Consider the following 6,826-nt stretch of genomic DNA (forward strand, 5'->3'; position numbering starts at 1 on the left):
ATAGCATCCGAAGTCGATCGAATTCAGGATTTTCTTGTCGTCGATCCGAGTATTGGACTGGACCAAACCGGCTGGTGGGTTTTTTTGTTTTTTTGTTGTTGTTTTTTTGTTTTTTTTTTTTTCTCCATTCTCCCCTTTCCTCAAACCCCTTATCTTCCTTTACAGGACCGCGATTTGTGACCTAGATATTCACACAGAGGTGTGACAGATCTGCAATGTAATGTAATGTGATGCAGTGAAATATAACATATAAGTGGAGTGATGGCCTAGAGGTAACGCGTCCGCCTTGGAAGCGAGAGAATCTGAGTGCGCTGGTTCGAATCACGGTTCAGCCGCTGATATTTTCTCCCCCTCCACTAGACCTTGAGTGGTGGTCTGGACGCTAGTCATGCGGATGAGACAATAAACCGAGGTCCCGTGTGCAGCATGCATTTAGCGCACGTAAAAGAACCCACGGCAACAAAAGGGTTGTTCCTGACAAAACTCCATAGAAAAATGTTCGATAGGAAAAACAAATAAAACTACACGTAGGAAAAAATATTCTAAAAATGGGTGGCGCTGTAGCGTAGCGACGCGCTCTCCCTGGGGAGAGCAGCCCGAATTTCACACAGAGAAATCTGACGTGATAAAAAGAAATACAAATACAAAATAACATAATGTAATATCATGAAATGCCACACAATACAACGTAATGTAACATGATGCAAAACGATACAGTAAAATACAAAGGGATGAAACGCAACGCAATGCAATAATCTACAGCAAATGACAACGCAAAATCAACAATACTAGAAAAGATGTTTTTTTAAACTACAGAGAAGATATTTTAACTCTTTCCATACGAACGGCGAAAGAGACGACGTTAACAGCGTTTCACTCCAATTACCATCATCAAAATATTGCAAACGGAAGGCTCTTATACTGAAGACGTGAATGTTGACAAAGAATACCACAATTCTGACGACGGAAGCTAAAGGTTGGGTCATTGAGACACCCACTGGACATCCGAGGGGTCTGTGTAGAGGAGAAGAGAGGACTGGCCGTACTGAGTGAGTTAAGACACAATTCAATCACTGTCCAGTTTTATTGAACCATCTTGATAGGACATCCAAGACAAGGTTTGCTGATATACTAATTTTAATTATAGAAAATAAAGTTGAGAAAGGCTTTGGTGATTCCTTCAACATTTCCAGACACTTTTTAAGAAAGCCATGTATACCTGCCTGCCAACAGCTATCCTGTCACAGACCTTGAAATGTTCTCAAACAGAGTAACACAACAGTTTGACAGTGCTGACATTTCTTGTATTCATTTTCAGGAGAAGAAGGAGGAGGAGGAGGAGTAGGAGAAGAAAAAACGAATAACAGGAAATGCCGTCATCGGGTTTACGCAGTGTTGTAACGAACGTAATCTGCACAATGGAAACTCTCAAAACTCTTTCAGATCCTGAGTCACGATTTCCATTCATCCCCTCCAAGAAGCTGGCACACACATGACGGCCGATTTTCCACAAAGGGATTGAAATGTCGATCAACATGATGATATTATGATGTGTGAAAAGGCTGGAAGCGCTAACATGCCATCTTGAACCGAAAAGAAATGTCAAGTGTGTGTGTGTGTGTGTGTGTGTGTGTGTGTGTGTGTGTGTGTGTGTGTGTGTGTGTGTGTGTGTGTGTGTGTGTGTGTGTGTGTGTGTGTGTGTGTGTGTGTGTGTGTGTGTGTTTTATCTTAAAGTTCAAATTTGCAATGTTGATGAACGATAAACTGAACTATTGACAATTCGCCTTTTGTATGTGTGCCCTTATCATGCCTTTTCTTTGTGCGCGCGCGCGCGCGTGTGTGTGTGTGTGTGTGTGTGCGTGTGTATGCGTGTGTGTGCGTACTTGTGTGGATGCGTGTGTGTGTGTGTGTGTGTGTGTGTGTGTGTGTGTGTGTGTGTGTGTGTGTGTTTTATCTTAAAGTTCAAATTTGCAATGTTGATGAACGATAAACTGAACTATTGATAATTCGCCTTTTGTATGTGTGCCCTTTTCATACCTTTTCTTTGTGCGTGTGTGTGTGTGTGTGTGTGTGTGTGTGTGTGTGTGTGTGTGTGTGTGTGTGTTTTATCTTAAAGCTCAAATTTGCAAAGTTGATGAACGAGAAATTGAACAATTGATAATTCGCCTTTTGTATGTGTGCCCTTTCCATACCTTTTCTTCATTCCTTCATTTTTCTTTCTATGGGTTGAATCGTTTCTTTTATTTGTTGAGGACATCATGGTATAAATTGCTTGCGTTCGCGCGTGTCTGAGTAAATTGTGTGTGTGCGTGTGCGTGCGTGCGTGCGTTTGTGTGTGTGTGTGTGTGTATGTGTAAATTTGTCTTCTCATTACTTGGTTTAAGAAAAAAAAAATGTGTTGGTCGGTTATTTCGTGTCATTGTCGAGGTCAGTTTGTTTTTAATCAGTGTTGACAGTGCGTGCCCTCAAAATGCTTCATCAGCCCAGCAGTGCTATCTGATTGCACACAGGGTTTCCGAGAACTGATCTTGTCAGGGGTTTGTGGGCACGTTCTTTTGTTGGGTTATGATATATCGTGTCTGTGCACACTGCCCGCACTGAATGGATATTGGGATCTCTGTTGCTTGGAACCCCGTCCATCACACATATATGGCCGTATCAGGGCTGGGAAAAAAACAACAACCAAACATACTTTGGAAGAAGACAAAATTGACTGCAGGATTCTTCAAGACAAAAAAACTGAAGTTTATACTAACAAAACAAAAAAAAACCCAAACCTTTTTGGTGGTAGATGAATCCTCTTAGTGGGATACGACGTTTCGAACCATAGGCCCGTTGTCAAGTGATGAGAAGAGGACAGTGTGAATAGGAAAGCCTATGTGAGAAATGGGTGATGACATCTCACTACTTTCTGTTTGTTTGTGTTTTTTTTTGTTTTGTTTTGTGTGTGTGTGTGTGTGTGTGTGTGTGTGTGTGTGTGTAAGTATGTATTGCACTGAATGGTGATCAGCAAGTGTTTTAGTGTGCATGGTCCATCAAAACAGAAAGTAGTGAGATGTCATCACCCATTTCTCACATAGGCTTTCCTATCCACACTGTCCTCTTCTCATCACTTGACAACGGGCCTATGGTTCGAAACGTCGTATCCCACTAAACAAAGAGGATTCATCTACCACCAAAAAGGTTTTTATATACTTTGATTTTTTGTCAAACATTATATCGATCCCATAAAACCGGATGGAAAAAAAAGAGAAAGAAAAAAAAACTAGAAAATAAAATAAGGCACAACAAGTACAGCTATATTCATGCACATATACCTTGAGTATGCCTTTGACGTTGACCACCCCGTCAATCTTTCACCAGAGGAGTAAAACAAACTAACGTGAACATGAATGTATGCATAATTATTCATGATATAGGCGTTATTAACCCCCCCTACGCCCCCGCTACACACACACACACACACACACACACACACACACACACACACACACACACACACACACACACAAAAGGAAGAAAAAAATAATAAAGTAAAATAGAATAAAGTTGTCAGTGAGCATGAAACACGTGCGTGGCGCATAAAGAACATAAAACAGTACAATGGCAAATTATCAAGTCCGGAAAAAAGAAGCTTCCTAAAGAAATAAAACAACCCCAAATGGAACAGGAAGACAGAGAAAATAAGAAGGAAAACAAAAAACAAAACAAAAGCGAAACGACAGGAAAAATAAGGTAAATTCCAGAAACAAAGAGAGCATTAAAAAGAAAAGAAATTTCCAGAAGGTGGGGGATATTACTAACACTGAAATACCTCCCAACATCCCCTCAGCCACAGGGCGCTATGGCGGGGTGGGGGGAAACGGATATTAGCCACAAAATGAGTGCCATTTGACTGGAAAGAGAGAGAGAGAGAGAGAGAGAGAGAGAGAGAGGGAGATATTTGAGTTTCTAGACACGCACAAACATTATATAATAATAATAATAATAATAATAATAATAATGATGATGATGGGGGGGGGGATCGGGGGGGAAGAGAGAGAGAGAAAGGTATATGCACGAATCAGTTCATAACTCTGCCACTTGGAGAAAGAAAGCGCGCACAACCTGTGCTGAGATTTGAGTCGAACATGATGTCAGACAACATCTCATCCACCCCCACCCCCCACTCCCCCCCCCCCCCCTACCCATCCCTCCCCTCCACCCTCCTCCTGCTTTTCCTCCCATCCCCCACCTCCACCCCCTACCCAACCCCACGTCTTCAGACTGTTTTTATCGGCCAGAAGAAAACCAGTGTGTGTGTGTTTTTGATGCGGGAAACAATCACGTAATAAAACGCCAAGTGTCCGTGTTTATCGATGAGAACATTGCAGCTGCGTGCAGTTGACTGAAGTCAAAAGCAGCTTAACTGCTGACGATTAATGTAAATGCGAGAGCGGCCGTAACAGTCTGTTTCTGGGCAGCAGCAGCAATCGTAGAATTAATAAAGAGAGACCCCCCCCCCCCCCCCGGTGTGTTGTCAGCAAACGTTTGTTTTGTTGTTTTCTCAAACAATAACAGCAGCAAAATGCTGTCGCTAATGATAACAATAAAATATCATTACTGCTGCTGCTGCTGCTGCTGCTGCTACAACAACAACAACAACTACGACTTCTGGTACTACTACTACTACTACTACTACTACTACTACTACTATCAATCATAACCACCATCATCATCATAACAATAATAATGATGATGAAACTGCTAAAAGACTAATACTACCACCTCTGAAGGATACGCACAATTTCCATCCGTCGCATTGCACACACACACACACACACACACACACACACACACACACACACACACACACACACACACGAATCAAACCCAGCACCTCAAGTCCCCGAGAAGTGCAAGTCGAGCACACTAACCACTCGGCCCTCGCGTTCTTCAGGCTAAAAGAGAATAAGTAACACAATAAAAACAACAACAAACAACAACGCTGCATTCGAAACGACACCCTGCTTTAACTCTCTCCATACGAACGGCGAAAGAGACGACGTTAACAGCGTTTCACCCCAATTATCATCATCAAAATATTGCATGTGGAAGGCTCTTATACTGAAGAGGTGAATGTTGACAAAGAATACCACAATTCTGACGACGGAAGCTAAAGGTTGGGTCATTCAGACACCCACTGGACATCCGAGGGGTCTGTGTAGAGGAGAAGAGAGGACTGGCCGTACTGAGTGAGTTAACTTTACCCCTGGTCTCCATTTTCTCTGTATTTTGAATTAACCATTTCACTACCGCTGACGACGGGCGTAATAGCCGAGTGGTTAAAGCGTTGGACTTTCAATCTGAGGGTCCCGGGTTCGAATCACGGTGACGGCGCCTGGTGGGTAAAGGGTGGAGATTTTTACGATCTCCCAGGTCAACATACGTGCAGACCTGCTAGTGCCTGAACCCCCTTCGTGTGTATATGCAAGCAGAAGATCAAATACGCACGTTAAAGATCCTGTAATCCATGGGTTATGGAAACAAGAACATACCCAGCATGCACACCCCCGAAAACGGAATATGGCTGCCTACATGGCGGGGTAAAAACGGTTATACAAGTAAAAGCCCACTCGTGTGCATACGAGTGAACGCAGAAGATGAAGAAGCCTACCGCTGACGAGTAGTCAGTCCTACGCTCGTCGGGGAAACGTGTCATCTCACTGGGACAAGACTGGGCTTACGGATCATGTGCCATTCTTTATTCGGACGTCTTTCTCTTGGGAGTGCATTTTCTTTTCCTAACCCTTTCACCGCCAGTCAATTTAGAGTACAAAATTCCCTTGTGCCATAAACACAGAAAAGACAGTGGCTAAGAATAGCTGGGGATTCCACATCCAGTGTATAGAAAATATGGCCTGTCCTACCACCGAACATTAAGAACAGTAGGTTCATGGATAACAGACTAACGTATGGTCACCTTTCAGTGACACGGGTCCTCTACCACGTCTGTGCATAAATGCGAGCTTGGCGGCGGAAGGGTTAAGCAAAAAACAGATAGATAAATAAATGAATGAATAAATAAATAAATGAATAATCAATAAATATCTTACAAGTACACAAAAAGCTGTAATTACACTTTAGAGTCACGCCACAATGATCTCAACTTTACCAAGGTTCAGCAGTTAAGCGGTTAATTCAGCAGTCCATCCACTCCGTCAAAATCTCGAAAATCAATCTAGTGCCAGTTACAACTTAATCTTTGTCTCAGATTCGAACTGAAGTGGTGGTGTATCACTGTCTTCACGAAAGTGAAAGGACACACACACACACACACACACACACACACACACACACACACACACACACACACACACAGAGCTACACAGCGGTGACGCGGTGGTCTGGTGGTTACGCGGCCGACTAGGAAGTGAGTGTGTAAACATTCGAGTTCCTTATGGCACCGGGGATTTTGCTCCTCCGTAGCCCCCTCCACGAGAGTATGAGTAATGGTCTGGGTGCTAGTCATTCGGATGAGACGACAAAACCAGGTCCCGTGTGCAGCGTGTACTTAGCGCACGTAGAGAGAACCCACTGCAACAAAAGGATTGTCCTTGGAAATAAAAACAAGTATGTGAAAAAAGCGTCATCTGCATCCTTTCACTGCCATTACTCCCTCCCACGCCTCTCATTCCGAGTTCCCCCATACACAGCCATATCCGGGTGTGTGTGTCGCAATTCCAGCATAGGCAGTCCACAATGACCATCGATGTTATGTCGCCAGGAGGCCACACACCAGAGGCGACCTGTACTGCTGCTGAACCACTTCGATGGTGTTTCTTTG

This window comes from Babylonia areolata, chromosome 19 (assembly GCF_041734735.1).
Source record: "Babylonia areolata isolate BAREFJ2019XMU chromosome 19, ASM4173473v1, whole genome shotgun sequence".
NCBI lineage: Eukaryota > Metazoa > Mollusca > Gastropoda > Neogastropoda > Buccinidae > Babylonia > Babylonia areolata.